The sequence below is a fragment of the Python bivittatus genome, unplaced genomic scaffold (genome assembly GCF_059951505.1).
Source record: "Python bivittatus isolate LINGU-HERP-01145 unplaced genomic scaffold, Pbiv_v1 ctg000810_np1212, whole genome shotgun sequence".
Classification (NCBI taxonomy): domain Eukaryota; kingdom Metazoa; phylum Chordata; class Lepidosauria; order Squamata; family Pythonidae; genus Python; species Python bivittatus.
In genome coordinates, this window is record NW_028277111.1 from 4,791,095 (window position 1) to 4,811,559 (window position 20,465).

The 20,465-nt window shown below is 43.7% G+C and overlaps 1 long non-coding RNA gene across 2 annotated transcripts; it reads right to left on the minus strand.

Moving 5' to 3' along the window:
• Positions 1-445: 445 nt before the first annotated feature.
• Positions 446-19,563, minus strand: LOC148213955 (uncharacterized). 2 transcript variants are annotated; one of them, XR_015793659.1, is made up of 4 exons: positions 19,478-19,563; positions 17,392-17,566; positions 15,106-16,788; positions 446-727 (listed from the first exon to the last, which is right to left on the minus strand). It is a non-coding gene; the product is annotated as an uncharacterized LOC148213955 (long non-coding RNA). The 2 variants fall into 2 exon arrangements; XR_015793658.1 differs by lacking the exon at positions 446-727 and having other exon boundaries at positions 10,619-16,788.
• Positions 19,564-20,465: the final 902 nt, after the last annotated feature.

Consider the following 20,465-nt stretch of genomic DNA (forward strand, 5'->3'; position numbering starts at 1 on the left):
ACAAAAGCTCAGCCAAGATTTGTCCAGGAATTTATCCCTTCTTGTATGTATTTTAATTATCTTACTTTTAGATAAATAAGTACCCTTATATAACGTATTTGATTGCAGAAATTTCATAGGACTGCAGTGCTCATCAACAGCTGGAGCAGATGGTAGCCTTTCTCACTGAACGGAAGGCAGTTCAAAAAAAGAGATGGGTGCTTTTAATATATTCTTTCATTTTGCCAATGATCTTTTTTGCATTGTTCTAGTATTTTGAATTTTATTTGAAAAGAGATAACAAAGAAAGAGAGGTTTCTGCCATTAGAGGGGAAACCTCTATAAAATTACTGATAGCATTCTACTCCAACTTTAAACATTTTTGGAATGTTTTTGGAATATTCTTGGAAATTCCAGGGCAGAAATTGACTACAGCCCATAACTTTCCCTGCTAACCTGTGGGATTTTGTAGATGCTCAGCATGGTTGCAATATGTTGGGCAAGATCAGAATCGGTCCCTTCAATAACAGCCAGCAATTTTTTCTGTCTTCCACATTTGTAGTTTGGAACATTTGCCTCCCCAGCAGAAAGCAGATCCAGCAAGGCTTCAACATTCATCTCTGCATTGAAATTATTGTCATGGACGTTGTAGCCCAGAGTGATGTTGGGTAAGATCAGGGGATTCTGGTTGATCTCACGGATGGCAATCAAGAAGGACAGGAGGTACCAGACATGCACGATTTTATACCTGAAAAAACAGAAGATGTACCATTATCCCAACTTCAAGTGCAATACCCCATTAGCTTCTTGCTTCTTTGACATCAATAAGGAGAAGTAGCAATCTTAATTCAGGAAGAGAAATATGATGGGATAGGCATTAAGGATGCAGGGACAGATTCTGATGTCTAACGAAATTGGAAGGTAAGTGAGTGTAAAAAATTGCATTCAACTCCTAAGGTAAGAAATAAATGATACAGAAATTGAACAAGTAAATATATCTTACGAGTACATGGATGCAGAATTTAGACAAAACAGTGGACATGCAAGAATAATCATTTTAATGGAAAAGAAAAATTAAATTTACAGTGAATATTGTACTTAGAAAATAGTGGTATGTTTTATAGATATTACCTGTTATTGCTACAAATGATAGATCATTTTCTAAAAATTGTTGGGTAGGTAACAATCAGGTTGTATAATTCTTCCATATTTGGTGGCCATTGTAAAGCTCAACAGGTTTGGAAAATGATTTACAACAGAATGAGACTTTCCATTCTTCCCTTTTTCTATGAAATTGTGATGGAATGGAATTATGAAGGTCAAACTCAGGGAGGAAAACATGCTCTTTTGTCTCCTGAGAGGCGAGGAAGAGATAAGAGGATGAGGCTGGCACCTCCCTGAGGAATTCACACTGTTGTGACTGACTGACTTTGGGAACTGAGGTTTCAGTCTGGGAAGATTCTTGCTAGAGGTTGTAGCTAATAAACATTGCTGAACTGAATCTACATGGTCTCCTGGAGTTCCTTGGGCTAGGCCTGACATCAATCTTCCCAGACTCAAACCTCAGTTTCCAAAGTCAGTCAGTCACAACAGTGTGAATTCCTCAGGGAGGTGCCAGCCTCATCCTCTTATCTCTTCCTCGCCCCTCAGGAGACGAAAGAGCATGTTTTCCTCCCTGAGTTTGGCCTTCATAATTCCATTCCATCACAGAAATATAACAAACCTTACATTTCTACAAAGTGCACCAAATGAGGTTTCTGTATGGTCAGAACTGCAAGGATACTTCATGCTTCTTACTGAAAAGCCCATCTAATTTCTGCTTTAGAAGAACAGCATGAAATCCTTAGAGGAGTTGGTAAAGCAGGAGAGATCTTGAATTCATGAGACTGAAATTACTGAAATTTTTCATATTGTTTCACAACTCATTCTCTAATCATTGCTGTCATTGGTGTATTAAATTTACTTTAATAAGATCTATACTTTTTATCTAAGCTATTTAGATAACGTAAATTGAAATTGATGTATACTAAAAATCTTTATTTTAAAAAATGCAGAAGTAAATGATTAAAGCAATCTTGTAGGCCTCCTCATGAAAGAAAATTTCAAGCTATTTCTGCTGATCTTTAGTTCTTTCACTGCAGGCTGTTATTTTTAATATTATCTCCACCAGAACCGTATAACATTATTTTCCCCTTCATAGTAATATTGTCCAGCATTTTAAGACCTTCATGTTTATTCCAACATGAACCAACACATTTTCTCCTTTTATTGCTCACATCTGAGATCTGGATCTGTTTTGTCTTGATTTTACCATCCTGAATAATTTGAGATGATTAATAGAGTGGTCAGCTCACTGCTCATTTCCAGCTCTAAGTCATTACTGAAGGACAAAAGTCCATGACCTCACAGATTCATTCGTGGTCTGTGTTGTTATGTGTAACTTACTTCTATTGTTAAAAGTTTCAAGCAACCAGCCAGTATGAGCTGCGAGAGACTGAAAGCAAGTTGGCCTCAGGGTTGTTACCTCCTTGCCAGGATCCCCAGGGTCCATAGTTTCCCTCTCCTCCCTCTTTCTGCTGATTGGCCCCAAAAATCAGACGTTAAGTGGGAAGTGCAGATGCAGCTGGTCCTTCTCTGCCCTGCCTGGCCTTGAAGGCTCTTCTGCCCAGCCAGCTGCAGGGACAAGGGGAGAAATTTGACCGAGGGGCTTTGGGGAGTAAGAAGATAATCCTGCATTTTGTCCGTTGTGTCACTTACCAGGAATAATGGCTCTGAGTTCTCTCTCTTGTCAAGCCCAGTTTTTAATATCAGGAGAGAAACTCTCTCAGCAACCCAATTTTCCTGGGAAAGTGAGAGTCTCGGCCTCAACCTCCCTTCTCACTGTAACCACTTGCCAATTTCCCTCCACTTCATTTCTCCTGCAAGCCTCAGTGGCTGTGCTTTGTTGTGAAGAAACCAAAGGAAACATCTGCCTTCTTCTCAAAGTTAGGAAACTTCAGAGAAGGTCAAACTTCAAAATACACAAACTCTTTATGGAGCTACTTGAAGAAAACATAGAGCTTTAGCAGCTGAAAAGGCAAGGAAGAAGCTTTTGGGCCACAGAGCCCCTTGTCAGATATTTTCCACAGCAGACATGATTCTTGCTATGCATCTGAAGGCCAGGCAAGGTTGATTTCCTCTTTAGATCAAAAGGGGTTTCTCCAGCTGAAAGAGCAGGTCAGGCATCTGGTTATGCCTCAGTCTTGATACATCTCCAAACCTTTCCTCACTTCCAACAGAAATTTAGGAGGGACAAGATAACAGGAAGGGAGTAAAAGAAATTAGAGATAATTTGCAGCCAATGAACTAGCAGCAACTCCATCTCCAAATAATGACTCACCAGCGGAAAGGTTGGCTAGAGGGAATCTCGTTGAAAGTGTAAAGTGGATTTCAACCTTTCTTGACAGTGATGACTCCCCCAAAGACATAATTGCCGGGCCTGAAGTGATTTACCCACTCTAACTGACCTCGTTGTGAAGTCAAGGGGCATTTTGCCTTCAGCATCTCATAGGATATCTGGGGAAGGAGAAGCAGAAAGAAGAGAACCATTCCTCACATAGCTGGCACAGCCACTTGCTCCTCACAAGCAGTCAGCAGAAGGATTAGAAGCAGCCTGAATGTGAGAGTTTGGGGGCTGTCCTGATGCAAAGAGAACCCAGGAAAAGCTTTATGTCTGAATGGATCTTAGAGAATGTCTGAAAGGAACTTAGAGAAATAATCCTCCTCAAGTGGCCTGGTCTTCAGCTGCAATTCTCAGGGGTCCAGGAGACTTTTATACTGCTGTCCTTTCAGGTTCAGGGCAAGACGTCATCCTGTGTCCCTCTTTGCTCCGCTGTTTGTTTCAGAGGCAACTTTGAGGGAAAATCCCTGAAGATTTGTTAAGAAGAAAAAGGAAAGCATCCTCATTTGTAAATTACAAAGAGAAGAAACCCCTTCATGGATCACTGCCTTGTCGTGGCGAAGGGGCTTGCGTAACTCAGTGAAGCCATGAGCTATACCGTGCAGGGCCACCCAAGACGGACAGGTCATGACAGAGAGTTCTGACAAAATGTGGTCCACTGGAGAAGGAAATGGCAACCCACTCCAGTATCCTTGCCAAGAAAACCCCATGGACAATGTTAAAAGGCTAAAAGATATGACGCCGGAAGATGAGCCCCTCAGGTCGGAAGGTGTCCAATATGCTACTGGGGAAGAGCGGAGGGCATTTCCAAGTAGCTCCAGAAAGAGTGAAGTGGCTGGGCCAAAGCCGAAAGGACGTTCAGCTGTGGATGTATCTGGAAGCGAAAAGAAGGTCCGATGCTGTAAAGAACAATATTGTATAGGTACCTGGAATGTAAGATCTATGAACCAAGGCAAGCTGGATGTGGTCAAACATGAGATGACAAGATTGAACGTCGACATCTTGGGAATCAGCGAACTGAAATGGACGGGAATGGGTGAATTTAATTCGGGTGACCATTATATCTACTACTGTGGGCAAGAAACCCTTAGAAGAAATGGAGTTGCACTCATAGTGAATAAGAGAGTGGGAAAGGCAGTAATGGGGTACAACCTCAAAAACGACAGAATGATCTCAGTGCGTATCCAAGGCAAACCATTCAATATCACAGTCATCCAAGTCTATGCCCCAACCACTGATGCTGAAGAAGCTGACGTTGACCGCTTCTATGAAGACCTACAACACCTTCTAGAACTAGCACCAAAAAGATGTCCTTTTCATCATAGGGGATTGAATGCTAAAGTAGGAAGTCAAGGAGTAATCGGAATAACAGGCAAATTTGGCCTTGGAGTACAAAATGAAGCAGGGCAAAGGCTAATAGAGTTCTGTCAAGAGAACAAGCTAGTCATAGCAAACACTCTTTCCAACAACACAAGAGACGACTCTACACATGGACATCACCAGATGGTCAATGCCGAAACCAGATTGATTATATACTTTGCAGCCAAAGATGGAGAAGTTTCTATACAGACAGCAAAAACAAGACCAGGAGCTGACTGTGGCTCAGATCATGAGCTTCTTACTGCAAAATTTAGGCTTAAATTGAAGAATGTAGGGAAAACCACTAGACCACTCAGGTATGACTTAGATCATATTCCTTGTGAGTACACAGTGAAGGTGATGAATAGATTTAGAGGATTAGATTTGGTAGACAGAGTGCCTGAAGAACTATGGACGGAGGTCCGTAACATTGTACAGGAGGCAGCAACTAAAACCATCCCAAAGAAAAAGAAATGCAAGAAAGCAAAATGGCTGTCTGATGAGGCTTTACAAATAGCTGTGGAAAGAAGGAATGCGAAAAGCAAGGGTGAAAGGGAAAGATATAAGCAACTGAATGCAGATTTCCAGAGAATAGCCAGGAGAGATAAGAAGGCCTTCTTAAATGAACAATGCAAAGAAATTGAGGAAAACAATAGAATGGGGAAGACTAGAGATCTCTACAAGAAAATTGGAGATATGAAAGGAACCTTTAGTGCAAAGATGGGCATGATAAAGGACAAAAAAGGCAGGGACCTAACAGAAGCAGAAGAGATTAAGAAGAGGTGGCAAGAATACACAGAAGAACTCTACAAGAAAGATCTTAATGTCCCTGATGTCCACGCTGGTGTGATCACTGACCTTGAGCCAGACATCCTAGAGAGTGAAGTCAAGTGGGCCTTAGGAAGCATTGCTAACAACAAAGCTAGTGGAGATGACAGTATTCCAGCTGAGTTATTTAAAATACTAAAAAGATGATGGTGTTAAAGTGCTGCACTCAATATGCCAGCAAGTTTGGAAAACGCAACAGTGGCCACGGGATTGGAAAAGGTCAGTTTACGTTCCAATTCCAAAGAAGGGCAACGCCAAAGAATGCTCAAACTATCGCACAATTGCACTCATTTCACATGCTAGCAAGGTTATGCTCAAAATCCTACAAGCTAGGCTTCAGCAATACATGAACCGAGAACTACCGGATGTACAAGCTGGGTTTCAAGAGGCAGAGGAACTAGAGATCAAATCGCCAACATTCGCTGGATCATGGAGAAAGCACGAGAGTTCCAGAAAAATATCTACTTCTGCTTCATTGACTATGCAAAGCCTTTGATTGTGTGGATCACAACAAACTGTGGCAAATTCTTAAAGAGATGGGAATAGCAGACCACCTTACCTGTCTCCTGAGAAATCTGTATGCGGGCCAAGAAGCAACAGTTAGAACCGGTCATGGAACAACCGATTGGTTCAAAATAGGGAAAGGTGTACGACAAGGCTGTATACTGTCACCCTGCTTATTTAACCTATATGCAGAGTACATCATGAGAAATGCCAGGCTGGAAGAATCACAAGCCGGAATTAAGATTGCAGGGAGAATCATCAACAACCTCAGATATGGACGATACCACCCTAATGGCAGAAAGTGAAGAAGAACTAAAGAGCCTCTTGATGAGGGTGAAAGAGGAGAGGCAAAAGCTGGCTTGAAACTCAACATTAAAAAAACTAAGATCATGGCATCTGGACCCATCAATTCCTGGCAAATAGAAGGGGTAGAAATGGAAGCAGTAACAGACTTCATTTATTTGGGCTCCAAGATCACCGCAGACGGAGACTGCAGACTTGAAATTAAAAGACGCTTTCTCCTTGGGAGGTAAGCTATGGGAAGCTCTAGATAGCATATTAAAAAGCAGAGACGTCACCTTGCCGACAAAGATCCGCATAGTCAAAGCTATGGTTTTTCCAGTAGTAATGTATGGCTGTGAGAGCTGGACCATAAAAAAGGCCGAGCGCCGAAGAATTGATGCCTTTGAACTGTGGTGCTGGAGAAGACTCTTGAGAGTCCCCTGGACTGCTAGGAGGTCAAACCAGTCAATCTTAAAGGAAATCAACCCTGATTGCTCATTGGAAGGATCAATAATGAAGCTCAAGCTCAGATATTTTGGTCACCTAATGCGAAGAGAGATCTCTTTGGAGAAGACCCTGATGCTGGGAAAGATTGAAGGCAAAAGGAGAAGAGGACGGCAGAGGATGAGATGGTTAGATAGCATCACTGAAGCAATGAGCATGAAACTGAGCAAACTCAGGGAGGCAGTGAAGGACAGGAAGGCCTGGCGCAATATGGTTCATGGGGTCACGAAGAGTCGGACACGACTTAATGACTAAACAACAAAGAGAAGAAAACTCTGAATTGGTCTTTGGAGGAGATGGAGCCAGAGAAAACATGTTTTCCAAGCTGACCAGATGTGGCTCTCTCATCTCAGATGTTTTCTGAAGGGACAGATTTAGCCTTTAACTTAGCTTTTAACCACAACTTCTGTTGGAATCATTAAATCAATGTTTGGGACACAGAAGGATCTCAACTATTTCGAGAGTTACTTTTCAGATAGTGAGAGGAGAACACTCTGATACCAGATCTAGCCATTACCAGATGGAACAGGCCCTCCTTCCTAAAAGAGGGGGAGAAACAAGACCATTTGATGTGAATGGCAGGAGAAGGAGGTGCAGAAGGGGTTGAAAGTTGATTCTTGAAATTGGGTTTGGTCTTGAAATTCAGCAATTGTTGGAATTCTGGCATTAGTATTCCATAAAAGGATATTATTTGGAAGGTTTTGGATTCTTGTGAGCTTCCTGACCCCTGACCTGAGCTGGCTCTTGACCCTGGGATTAGGGAATGCCAGATGATAACTTGGTCCCTTGGCTGAAAGGACTCCCCCATCAATGCTTCCTGGTATGGAGTCCTCGGGGTCTTTGAGCTTGGTTCTTTCCTTGCAAACATTTCATTACCCGGCTAGGTAACATCTTCAGTGCTAAAATGGGATGGAGTTTGCTCTCTATTTATGTGCTGTGGCCTGCCTTGCCAGTGCTGGTGAGGGTGGGGATGCCATATGGTTGTAATAGTCTGTTGGTGGTTTCTGAGATGTTTCTGATGTATGGCAGTGTGATCCTTTTCATAGCTTGTGTAGGCTGTGTTGTAGTAGGTTGAGTGGTCAGGCACTTTTTGATAAAATTACGTGGATATCCATTTTGTTGGAAGATGTTGTATAGGTGGTCTTTTTCCTTTTTCTGCTGTTCTGGGTTGCTGCAATGCATTTGTGCTCGCTTGAATAATCTCTGTAGCACATAAACCACCAAAATCTCTCCAAAATACCCTAAGTAAACCAAAAGACCCAGTAGCCCAAGAAGAAAAAGCAGGAGTCATCTACAACATACAGTGTAAGGACTGTAACAAACACTATGTAGGACAGACAGGCAGAAGACTAGCAGAGCACATCAACGAGCACCAACTAGCAGTCAGAAGACATGATGAAAATTCCTTTGTTATGTTAGTACACTCTTCTGCTTGCAGATTACAAGCCATTATAGCTCAGGAGACTAAGACAGGCCTAAAGAGGGAAGGGGTTATGGTGGGGGTAATGAGCCTAGGGCTATAAAATCAAGGGGTTTTTGAAAGAACAAAGAGGCAGTATTTCATCAGCTGGGTTTATTTTTGAAAGTTTCTGTTTGGGGGTTTATTAAAATGTCCCTGATTCCTAGGATCTGGGTTCACCTGCCAGGATCTTCTCCCAGCCTCTCAGCATTCCTTGGGCTTCTAAAGGTTATATGGCTGAGCTGATAGTTTAGTCTCCCTGCTGAAGGCTGTTTGTTGGAGAAGGTACGTGGCTCTCCTTGGTTGGCCAGTGAACAAGAAGGCAGTCAAGTAGGAAAGCAGGAGGGAGACGAGTAGGATGTAAGAGAGGTCGTGGTTGTTGGCTTTCATGATGGGAGTTTCTCTGTGTTTAATAAAGATTGCTAACATGAAGGTAGTGGATAATGACAAGAAGAGTGCAAGGGAACCAAAATTATTCCCAAATTATCACTGTGGGCCAGGAAGGTTATTTCCTTAGGGAGACATTTATCTTGCCTTAGGGAGTCTTCCTTAGGGAGACATGTATCTTATCTTATTTGGGTGCTGATCTGCTGGACACTTGGTACAATAATCTGCATCTGGAAAGTAAAAAATAGCACCTGTCATCTTCAGCCACTAATCTAGTCTATTTTCATGGCACCAGCAATAATGCCTCCAGAGTAAGAACTTAGATAAAAGAAACAGAAAAGCCAAAGGAAGATAAAATCTTGGGGACTGTGACAATTTCTATAAAACACTAAGGGCATCTTTCTGATTTCAATCACTGGTGAGGAACTCAGGCTAATGAGGGCCTATGTTTTCCCCAGTTCATCATTAATTATTTCATGAACAGCTCAAGATAAAAAACAGCAATACAATCTTCATACAAAATGTCCGGGGAAATATTCACCTTCTTATTGAAGGGCTGCTTCACTTTGGAGTCACCCACCTTCCTGACAGAAGGTCCCCTCTGCACAGAAACACAGTCGTAGCAGTAGATGGGCTCCCCTTCCTGACCCAACTTGAAAAATCCAGACTGACAACTGTCCACACATCTGGAGGGAGGCAGACTCTACATGCAAAAAGGGGGATTGTAAAGGAATACAGTTTAGGACTGACTTGAAGGGAAGGGAAGGGAAGGGAAGGGAAGGGAAGGGAAGGGAAGGGAAGGGAAGGGAAGGGAAGGGAAGGGAAGGGAAGGGAAGGGAAAATTTGAAAGGCTCTAATAGTGTGTTTAGCAATGAGTCATACTTGATTTAAATTAAAACCTGTAACAAGTCTTCCCTTACAATGAGATCAAAGTGGCTGAGACAAGGAGGAGATGCTTCCCTGTTATTGCTCCCATGCTGTGGAATAGCTTACCTAGCCCTGAGTTTGTGGATTAAGGTTAAAACAAAGCTCCTCCAGAGGTCTTCTTTAGCTGACTACGATAAAATCTTAGGAATTGTTCATTGTACAAGTGTTTTATTTTTTGGTCAAGCGATGAATTCACATGATTGCAGTGATCCAGAATCTGTACATAAACAAGGAAATAAGCTATGTCTTGCTTGAATCTTCTGCCTTAATTTTTGCAGAATTATTTATTTATTTGTTTTTCCTCATTTCTATCCTGCTGCAATCCAAAGACTCTCAGTAGCTTATGTAATCAAATAAAACATCCATGGTATAATACCATAGAAACAGTAAAAGAACAACCACCCAAACTTAAAATTAGAAACAGTAGAAATAGAAATTGATAACATCAGTAGAAGGTTCTCCAGGTCCACTCTGTCTTTCAAAGCTGCCACAGTGTCAAGAAGGAGGGAAATAGCCTGATTTAAAAAAAAAAAAAACCAGCACCTTCTCACTTCAATATCCTGGACCTGCCTAAAATGTGGGAGCAGTAACAATTTCTCTCTGTTTGATCTAATTGTTTGGCCTGGTACTGGTCGGAGTGGGTGGTCCTGCAGATATCCAGGCTCTAAGCCATAAAGGGCTTTATGCTTTTTCTACTGCTGCTTATAAGTTTGAGGGTGTATTCATCTTAGGACTGGTCATTCTCTGGTCAATGTGTAAAGTGTGGCAATGATGGTGTAAGGTTTACCCTGTTTGACTCAGAAACTCTCGCGACACGTGTGTTCAGCAAGGAAGTTTACTCAAGCGTAACATATGTAATTACAGACAAAGCCAGGATTAGCTTGGCACATCTTACAGCACAATTTATAGTCCCCCCCCCCCCGTTCCCGCGCTTAGCTCCGTTGCTTGGTTACAAATTACCCGCAGTAATCCCCCCCTTCACCGAAATGGCAGATTCAGTCCAGTTCTTTTGTTTCTTGATTGCTTTACCCCGATGGCATGGTCGTTGTCTTCATTGGGTCTTTCTGTTGCGCGCAAAGCCGGGGGTTCTCAATCACGAGCTGATTGCTTTGCCCTGAGCCGCTGCTCACTCCTTTGTCTGCAGCGCTCAAGGCAAATTGGTGTTGACACAAAGTATCCGCTTGTGGTTTAGTAAAGCGGCCTCAGCTGGCCCATTAATCAGTTCACGGTTTCTCACTTCCCCTTCTCCTTTGCCGGTGCTCGGGCGGTGAAACTGACCAAGCATGGCTGGGCAAGTCCCTAGTCGTGTCGCGCCGGCTGAATCTGACAGATGGAACATGTTATAAAAATAAAGAAGAAATGGCAGTATTTGAACTGGGAATCCAAATAAAAGGCCCTGAGTTGGTTCAAGCATGGAACATGAAGGCACACAGTGTAGGAGAGATTCTCTGAGAATATTCTGAAACTTTCAAAGAGTGTCTGCAAGAAGCTCCACAGAGAATGTATTATCCTCATTAGAAAGGAGGCAACAAAAATTAGAAGTGCGATGAATGAAATCTGTTTCCTTACCTGTTAAATCATTTGGGCCAGATAGTGGCATCCTGGTCAATGACAAACTTGGTTTTCTATGATCTCTGTCTTGCAAAACTCCCAAATTTCACTTTGACAAGAGACATGTTGGGAATGTTGAGCAGAGTACAGCAATGCTCCCAGAAAAACTTTTGCCCAAGGAAAAAATACACACCAGCATGATAGGTTTGCAAACTGCAATGTCCATATCTTGTTCTCCAAAAAACTCAGACAGAAAATATATACTATCCGGTTGTTTATTGACAAAAATGCAAAACTTCATAAAATACAAGTTGTATACAAAATATAGGAAAAAACATGTCTTCTCATAAATTCAGCATCCAAGACTTATCTACAAACACAAAGTCTCTAGCCAAAAACTCTCAGAGAAGAGGTACACTACTTGGTTATTAGTTATAACTACATAACCCATAAAACTACATAACTACATGGTGGCTAACGCTAAAACAACTACGAGGCTGGGCATACAACGCTCCAGTTATATTGCCACTCCATACCCCCCCACTTGGTAACTAGCATACACACGCCACTAGGTGGCAGTAAATAGTATACGTGCTAACACACAAGTCATACGATCTCTCTCTAGTCATAACATTTTCTGTGAAGATAACGAGCTGCATCCTTTCCCGTGAGAAAATCCTAACACCCCTCTCAGCTCGTTTTCGAAACAACATTACACGTTACAGGGTAGTACAGGCAAATGGTTACAACAATACAGAAACAATTACATTTGTTCAAATCCAAGTCTAGTTAACATTGTTTCATATTATACAATAGGCAATGGTTTGGTAAATACATCTGCAAGATTTGATTCAGATACACAATACACAAGATCAATGAAATTTTCTAACATAGCTTGTCTTACATTTTTGTACTTTACATCAACATACTTTGTACGAGCTCTTAGGTTTTCTGTTTTAGCTAACCCTATACAGGCCTGGGAATCTTCATGCACTGTATAAGGCAATGACACCTTTATTTCCAAATCAGTGAATAATTGATGAAACCATCTTAACTCACAAACTGTTTCTGACAAAGCTGCGAATTCAGCTTCTGCTGTGGACAAGGCAATGGAAGTTTGTTTCTTTGCTTTCCACGCAATTGTGGATTCACCAAATTTACAAACAAACCCAGTTATGGACTTCCTGTCACCTTCTTCTGCAAATGAACTGTCAACAAAAATTACAGGCTTTTCACGCTCACTAGTTGACATTTTGAGACAAAGGTCTATTGTACCTTTTAAATATCTCATTACTCTTTTTAATTCTTGCCAGTCATGTTCAGTTGGTTTGGCCACTTTACGGCTCAAAACCCCAACAGCATAGGATAAATCAGGACGTGTCCATTGTGCTAGGTGAAGGATTGAACCTATCACAGAATGGTACACTTCAGATTTTTCACACAACTTTTCACATATCTCATGTTTTAAAAAATCACAAGTTATTGGGGTTTTTACAGGTTTTGCATCTGACATTCCCATTTGTGCTAACAACTGTTCTATCTTTTTCTTTTGACTTAGATAGATTTCTCCATTTTCAGCTCTATGCACTTCAATCCCAAGGTAGTATCTTAACATACCTAGATCCTTCAATTTAAAATATTTCTCCACTTGCTTGGCAAATTCTTTTATCAAGTTTAAAGAACCAGTGGCAAGACAAAAATCATCAACTTAAGTGAGAAGTACTGTATAATCTTCCCCAGTTCCTCTGGTATATACACATGGATCAGCTAATGATTTCTTGAAACCAATTTCCAACAAAGCTTTATCTAAACATTGATGCCAACATCTCCCAGCTTGTTTTAACCCATACAGTGCTTTACGCAATCTGTAAACTTTCTGGGAATCATCACATGTGTAACCTGGAGCTTGTTTCATATACACAGTTTCAGGAAGCTCAGCATTCAAATAAGCTGTATCCACATCAAAATGATGAACAACCATGTTTCTTTGTGCAGCTAAGGCCAACATTACACGCAATGACTCAGGCCTAACTGTAGGTGCATATGTAAGATTATAATTCACAAACTGCTCTTGTGAATAACCTTGTGCCACCAGTCTAGCTTTATACTGAACAGTATCATCAGGTAAAAGCTTCTTTCTAAACACCCATCTGGAACCTATGGCTTTTTCTGATGCAGGTAAATCAACAAGCTCAAAAATGTTCTGTTTTACTAATGCATCGAACTCAGTATCCATAGCAACATTCCATTTCTCTTGCTCATCAAAAGGCAAGCTTAAAATTTCTTTAAAATTCTGTGGCTCACAGGTAATATGACACACCCTGACTTGTTGAACAATGAATTTTTCAGGCGGAACCCCTTTTGTTGTACGGGTTGACCTACGAGGAATTTCAAAAACACTTTTTTCTTGTTCCTCGGTTTTCTCCTTTGCCTGCTCTAATTGCTCAGCTTCAGCAACTCCTCCGCTGCTTCTTGTTTAATCTGCGGAGAGGGGGGGTGCAACAGGTGCTGTTTGCTCTCTAGCTAACTCTGTGTGTGACTGCAAAAAAACCTCTGAATTTGCATGCAGCCTTTGCCATTTGGAAGGCTCCTCAAATCTAACATTTCTAGAGATAACCACTTGGCCACAGCCCAAAGAAAACCGATAAGCTTTAGATTCAGATGAATAAACAACAAATCTCAAACGCTGTGTTTTTGGTTGGTTTTTTCTTCTTTGAGACTAAGGAATTTGTATATAAGCAAAAGTTCCAAACGTACGCAAATGCTTTAAGCATGGATATTTACCATACAGCAAAAAATAAGGAACTTCATTCACAGCTGAATTCCAGTGTCTATTAGTGAGAAACACTGCTGTTAACATTGCTTCACCCCAAAAGTGGGATGGTACTTGAGCATCTTGCAGTAAACTATCCTTTAACACTTTCAGAACGCCCACCTTGCGTTCAGTGATTCCGTTTTCTGCAGACATGCAGAAATTTGTTAATCTGTGAAAAATGCCTTTTTAACGTAGCCAGTTTTGGAACTCATTGCTCATAAACTCGCCCCCTCTATCTGTCTGTAAACTACCCACTTTATGCCCATGTTTTCTCTCAACAAAAGCCACAAACTCTTTGAAACGAGAGAAAGCTTCAGATTTCTGTTTAAGCAAATAACAAAACGTGAAATGTGTTTTATCATCCACTAAAACAAACATAAATCTTGCTCCACCTTCACTTGGAGTAAACCGACCAGCTAAATCAGCATGCACAAGGGCAAACGGCCTTTTGGAAATTCTGCTACTTTTCTTAGCAACAGGTGCAGATTTTATCTTAGATTGCTTACACACAGTACAATCAAGAAACTTTGCACACTTCTTGAATCTCAAATCTGGATACAGTTTTGCCATTTGTGACAAACATTTCCATCCAGGCTGACCAAGCACTCTTTGATAATAATGAATGCAATCATCATGTAAAGGCACATTGCCAGCACAACTTCCAATTAACACATCTTGTTTAGGAAGCATTTCATACAAATGATTAACCAATTTCCCTCTAGCACACTCAGCCCCCTCTTTGATAACATACCATTCAGAACCTTGGAACGTAACAGTATACCCAATGCTAGTTAATACAGGGACACTGAGAAGGGAAAAATCAAGTGTAGGAACACAGAGTAAATCAGAAATCACTTCCCCCAAACAAGGAATGAACACTTTATCTTGCAGGGTCACTTTAGCTACAGAACCATCAGCCAAGTTAACTTGTTGAATTTTAGGCTTGCATTTAGTCAGTAATAACTGTTCATTGTTCACAATGATTTCACTGCAAGCAGAGTCCAGCAACCACTTATCAGCACAATGTTTGTCTCTGTTAGAAATCAAAGCAGACACCAGTCTAGTACTCACTTTTTGTTTGATAGGTGCTTTCCCACGACGGTTGAACCTTCTGAAACTCTCAGTAGGCTGATTTTTCATAGGACAGTCTTTTAGAAGATGTTTGGTAGACTGACAACAAAAGCATTTCCTCACCATGCACGCAGTCTCTGTGCCAGTAGAAGGGGGCTGCTTTACATTATCAAGTTTCTTCTTTGATGTTATCTGTAAATCTCTCGAGCATTGAATTTCTTGTAATCTGTTGGTCAGATAGTCAACGGTCAGATCGGCAGGTGGTAGGGCTTGGACAGCTTCTACAAGCATATCAAATGAATCATCCAGGCTCGAAAGAATTATACATGCCTTTTGTTGCTCTGGAAGTTGCATATTACGATCTGCCAGCTCAGCAAACAAAGTCTTCATCTTATGCAGGTGCTCAATTACATTAGCTCCTTGCTCCAATTTAAGGTTATACAACTGCTTTGACAAACTTACGATGGCAGCCGAAGTCTGTCTTGCATAGATGTTACGCAAAGCCACCCAGCATCCATTAGCAGTTTCCAAATCACAAACATGCACTAGTTCTGAAGACTCAAGTCCCAAAATCAAATTACCATACACCCGGTCCAGCAAGACTTGCTCAGCAACCGTGGGTATGGCTGGAGGGGGGTTGTTTACAAAACGCCAGAGCCCCTCTTTCATAAAGAATGATTTCATCTTTATACTCCATGTCTGGTAATTCTTTGGATTCAATCTTTCAAACGGAAGGCTTACCGCAGCAGTCGCCATGTTTCACTTAAAACAGGCACTCCAAACACAGGGAAAAAATCGAAACTTCAAACGAAATGTTCACAGGCAGGGTAATAAATCCATAAATCACCCTTCACTCAGGAATCTCAGTCCTGGCTTGCATCACTCCTGGCCTCCGTCCGGGGCACAGTCCTGGAACAGCAGTCCTGGAACCTCATGCCTGGACACTCTGGGACCTCTGGGACCTCAAGCCTGGATCCTGGTTCTGGGCTCTGGTTCTGGGTCCTGGGCCCATAACCTGTTGAGAAGAGTACAGCAATGCTCCCAGAAAAACTTTTGCCCAAGGAAGAAATACACACCAGCATGATAGGTTTGCAAACTGCAATGTCCATATCTTGTTCTCCAAAGAAACTCAGACAGAAAATATATACTATCTGGTTGTTTATTGACAAAAATGCAAAACTTCATAAAATACAAGTTGTATACAAAATATAGGAAAAAACACTTCTTCTCATAAATTCAGCATCCAAGATTTATCTATAAACACAAAGTCTCTAGCCAAAAACTCTCAGAGAAGAGGTACACTACTATTAGTTACAACTACATAACCCATAAAACTACATAACTACATGGTGGCTAACGCTAAAAGAACTGCGAGGCTGGGCATACAATGCTCCAGTTATATTGCCACTCCATACCCCCCCACTGGGTAACTAGCATTCACACGCCAATAGGTGGCAGTAAATAGCAGTATACATGCTAACACACAAGTCATACGATCTCTCTCTAGTCATAACATTTTCTGTGAAGATAACGAGCTGCATCCTTTCCCATGAGAAAATCCTAACAGGAAAACCACAACTAGTTGACAATATCCAAATCAGCTGCCAGCTCTCCATTCTTGTCCAGATATACCCCATTCATGGAATTGTTGCAAAACTGGGGAGCTTGCAGGAAGGGGTGAAACTAGAATGGTAAGAAGAACGACATCATCAACAAAACCCCTGCAGCCTTTTATAGAAGAAACTGTTTTTTATCTTAGTGACACCCTCCCAAATGTTATCATTTGTCAATTCCTCTCCTCTCCCACCTTGGTGACCCTTATTTCTCTCACAAGCCTTCTTATGCCTGTCTCTGAAAAATTAATCTGAACACCTTCCTTATTTTCCAAGTTAGAAAATGTGTGAGAAGGCCATGCTTCAGATCCCAGGAATTAGGAAGCGATATCAGGGGAAGTTATCAATAGAGTTTTGGGGGTTGAAAAAACAAGGAAGAGCCATTTTGGCCATGGGTCCACGTTCCAGATGGTTTCAACCTCATATATAGCTTTTCTGCTTCCACCTGTAAGTCCCAGACCACTGATCTCCTTTTTACTTACAAAAGAAGGTCATCCATTTGGTGTTGGTGCATCCTCAAAGCCTTCCCCTCCTCCCACAGCAATTTAGGAGGGACCAGATAATTGGAAGAAACCAAAGTAAATTAGGGATAAAGAAAATTATCTGCAAATAAGCTAGCAACTCCATCCCCAAACAGAGAAATGCAATCTATTCTGGTGAGATAATAACTGACCAGAGAAAACGTTGGTTGGAGGGAGTCACACTGAAGCTGTAAAGTGGAGATAGAGCTTTCCTTGCTGTGATGACCCCACCGATAAGGTAATCACTTGGTCTGAAATGATTCCTCCAGTTTAATTCACTTGTGGTGAACTTAAGGGGCATTTTGCCTTTAGCATCTCGCAGCTTATCTGGGGAAGCAGAAGCAGAAAAAGGAGAATCATTCCTTGCCTATCTGGCATAGCCACTTGCTCCTCACAAGCAATTACAAAGAGGATTAGAAGTTGTCCAAGTCTGATGTTTGGTGGCTTTCTTGATGCCAAGGGAACTCGGGAAAGATTATATGTGAAGGGGTTCTTAGGGAAGGAACCTGTGAGAACCTGCATCACCCAACTGTTGTTGTTTTCCATTGTATTGCATTCGTTGGGAGTTGGATTGATTTGTTTCTGCCACTTGTAAATAAGGAGGGGGGGTGGCTGTTAATGGTTGTAAAGGGAGTTGGGAAGCAGCTTAACCATATATGGGCAATTTAGATTGGCTTGATTGCTGGCCAGGCAGCTGGGGCCCAGAGAACCAGGAAGAAGCTCCGGGAGGAAGGAGAGAGGTCAACAACAGGTGAAGAGGAGTCAGACGCCAGGCAATAAGGGGAGGGGGGATAAATAGAGGGAGGTTTACCCAAGGCGTTAGTTTTAGCAATGTTCTGTTTACAAGCTACATGTACCTCTTAATAAAGAAGTATTTATCTGAACCAAGCCTGGTTGTGTGAGAATGCTTCAGAACTGAGAGTTGGACATCGTGGACTTGACATTTTGCTAAAACTCCCTGATACTGGATTTCACCTGAGAGGAAACTCTACGAGGAATTTCCAGCCACCTAGCATGGCCTCTGAGGAACTGCAGAAAAGTTCACCAGAGGCACCAGCAGAAGAGGAGGAACAATCCCCCTCACTGAAGCTCTAGTGGGTGCCAGACCGAAGACCCCAACGAGGCGACTGGCCCACCGCTGGGACTCACCGAGAGACTGGAGCATCTGGGAAGACGCTGGAGGGTTCACCAGCCTGCCCTCAATGGTCGAAGGCCATGGGGACTGCGACCAAAGTGACAACGCCATGGGGTGAGGGCCATGGGGCGAGGGACAACGGGTGAGGGAGCTGGAAGACGAAGTGCGCGCACTGAGGAAGGAATTGGACAAGCTGAGGATTCTGGCGCAACCTTCCGTGCAACCGCCCAACCCCCTACAGGGGCCAGCGCCGATCGACCAGCCCTCCCCAATGGCTCCGCTGGAACCACCGACCCTTCCCCCTCATCGGGCCCCGGTCCAAACCCCCGCAGGACGCGGCGGGGGAGCGGACCAGGAGCAAGCCGCCCAACGACCTCAACAGGCGGAAAGGGACCTGTTGCGAAGATGGGGGCTGGTAGAGAAGTACGACGGAGACCCTGCCCAACTGCCCGCTTTCCTGAACCAGGTGAGAATCTGCATGGGCACGTGCGGGCGCGATGCCTGGAGAGTGCTGTATGTGTCCCGCTTCCTGGTGGGCGTGGCAGCTGAGTGGGTGAACGACTTGAATGAAGCAGAGGCCCCAGAACTGGGGGACTTCGACCGCTTCATCACCGCCCTACGGGACTGGTTCGAGGACCAATGTGCCCTCTCGCATGCAGCGGAGGCAATCCGGGAGCTGAAGCAGGGGCCGCGCTTGGTGACAGAGTACGCGCTGGAGTTCAAGCGCTTGGTGGCGAAGCTGCCCGACTGGCCAGAAGCGTTCCTCGTGCGGCTGTTCCAGGAGGGGCTGGACCCATGGCTCTTCGAGAGGGCCGTGGTGCGAGGGTGCCCGGAGACCTTGGTGGGATGGATCACCCACGTCTCCGTGTTGGAGGCGCAACTGGCCAGAGTCAAACCGCACGGCGCGGAGGCGAGATGGCGGCCCCCTAGCGCAGCACGGCAAACGGGGAGGAAAGCGGCAAGGAAGGAGTTAACCCCCTCAGCAAGGCCGCAGGCCACGGGGAAAGCCTGCTTCATGTACGGCGAGAATAGGCACTTCGTGGCGGCCTGCCCCCAGAACCCCAGGCTACAACCCGCGGAGAAAGGGAAAAAAGCCGAGAAACCTGCAAGAGCGATGAAAGCCCCACGGAAAAGCACAGCGGCGAGAGGCGAAGAAGAGACGCTGAGAATGGCCTACCTCTCAGACAGCGAGGACGGACGGGAGAGCTCCGGCGGAAGGGAGGAGAGCCCAAGGCGCGACCAGCCGATCCCGAGCAAATCGATCGAGGACATCCAGGTGAGTCCCATGATGTATGAGGTAGTGATCCGTGCTCCGCGATCGACTCATTGGGCCCGGCTCACAGCATTGCTTGATTCAGGTTGCTCCTGGAGTTTGATCAGCCCCGTGCTCATCACTGGTTTAAATTTGAAAGTGCACCGGCTGAAGACGCCCATAATCTTCAGGCAAGTGGATGGAACAGCGGTGGGGGGAGGTGAGGTCCGCTACTACACAGAGGCTTTTGAGTTAAGAGTCGGAACGCACCGGAAGGCTTTAAAGTGCCTGGTCGCGCCGCTGGCTAGTTACCCCCTCATTCTGGGAATGTCCTGGCTGGAACGGTGGGACCCCCGCATCAGCTGGCGGGAGAAGACTCTGGACTTTCTGGATGGCGGGCGTGGGACTGTGCAGGCGGAGCCCAACCCACGAGGGGAGCTGGGGGCAGCAGCCCTGAAGGAGCAGCGCCAAGGGGGGAAGCCCCACGCGGGGGGAGGGGAGGAAATCCCCTGGCAATATAGGGACTTGGCGAAAGTCTTTAGCGAAGAGGAATCCGACCAGCTACCACCACATCACCCCACAGACTGCGAAATTGAGATGGTGCCAGGAGCAAAGTACCCAACCCCAAAGATGTACTCAATGACCCAAAAGGAAATGGGGGCGTTGAGGGAATTCATTGACAAAAATTTGAGCAGAGGCTTCATAGTGCCCGCCAAATCCCCCCTGGCAGCGCCAGTACTTTTCAGAGAAAAGAAAGTTGGGACTTTACGCTTATGCACGGACTATAGGGGGTTAAATGCAATATGCACAGAGAACAAATACCCTCTCCCATTAATAAA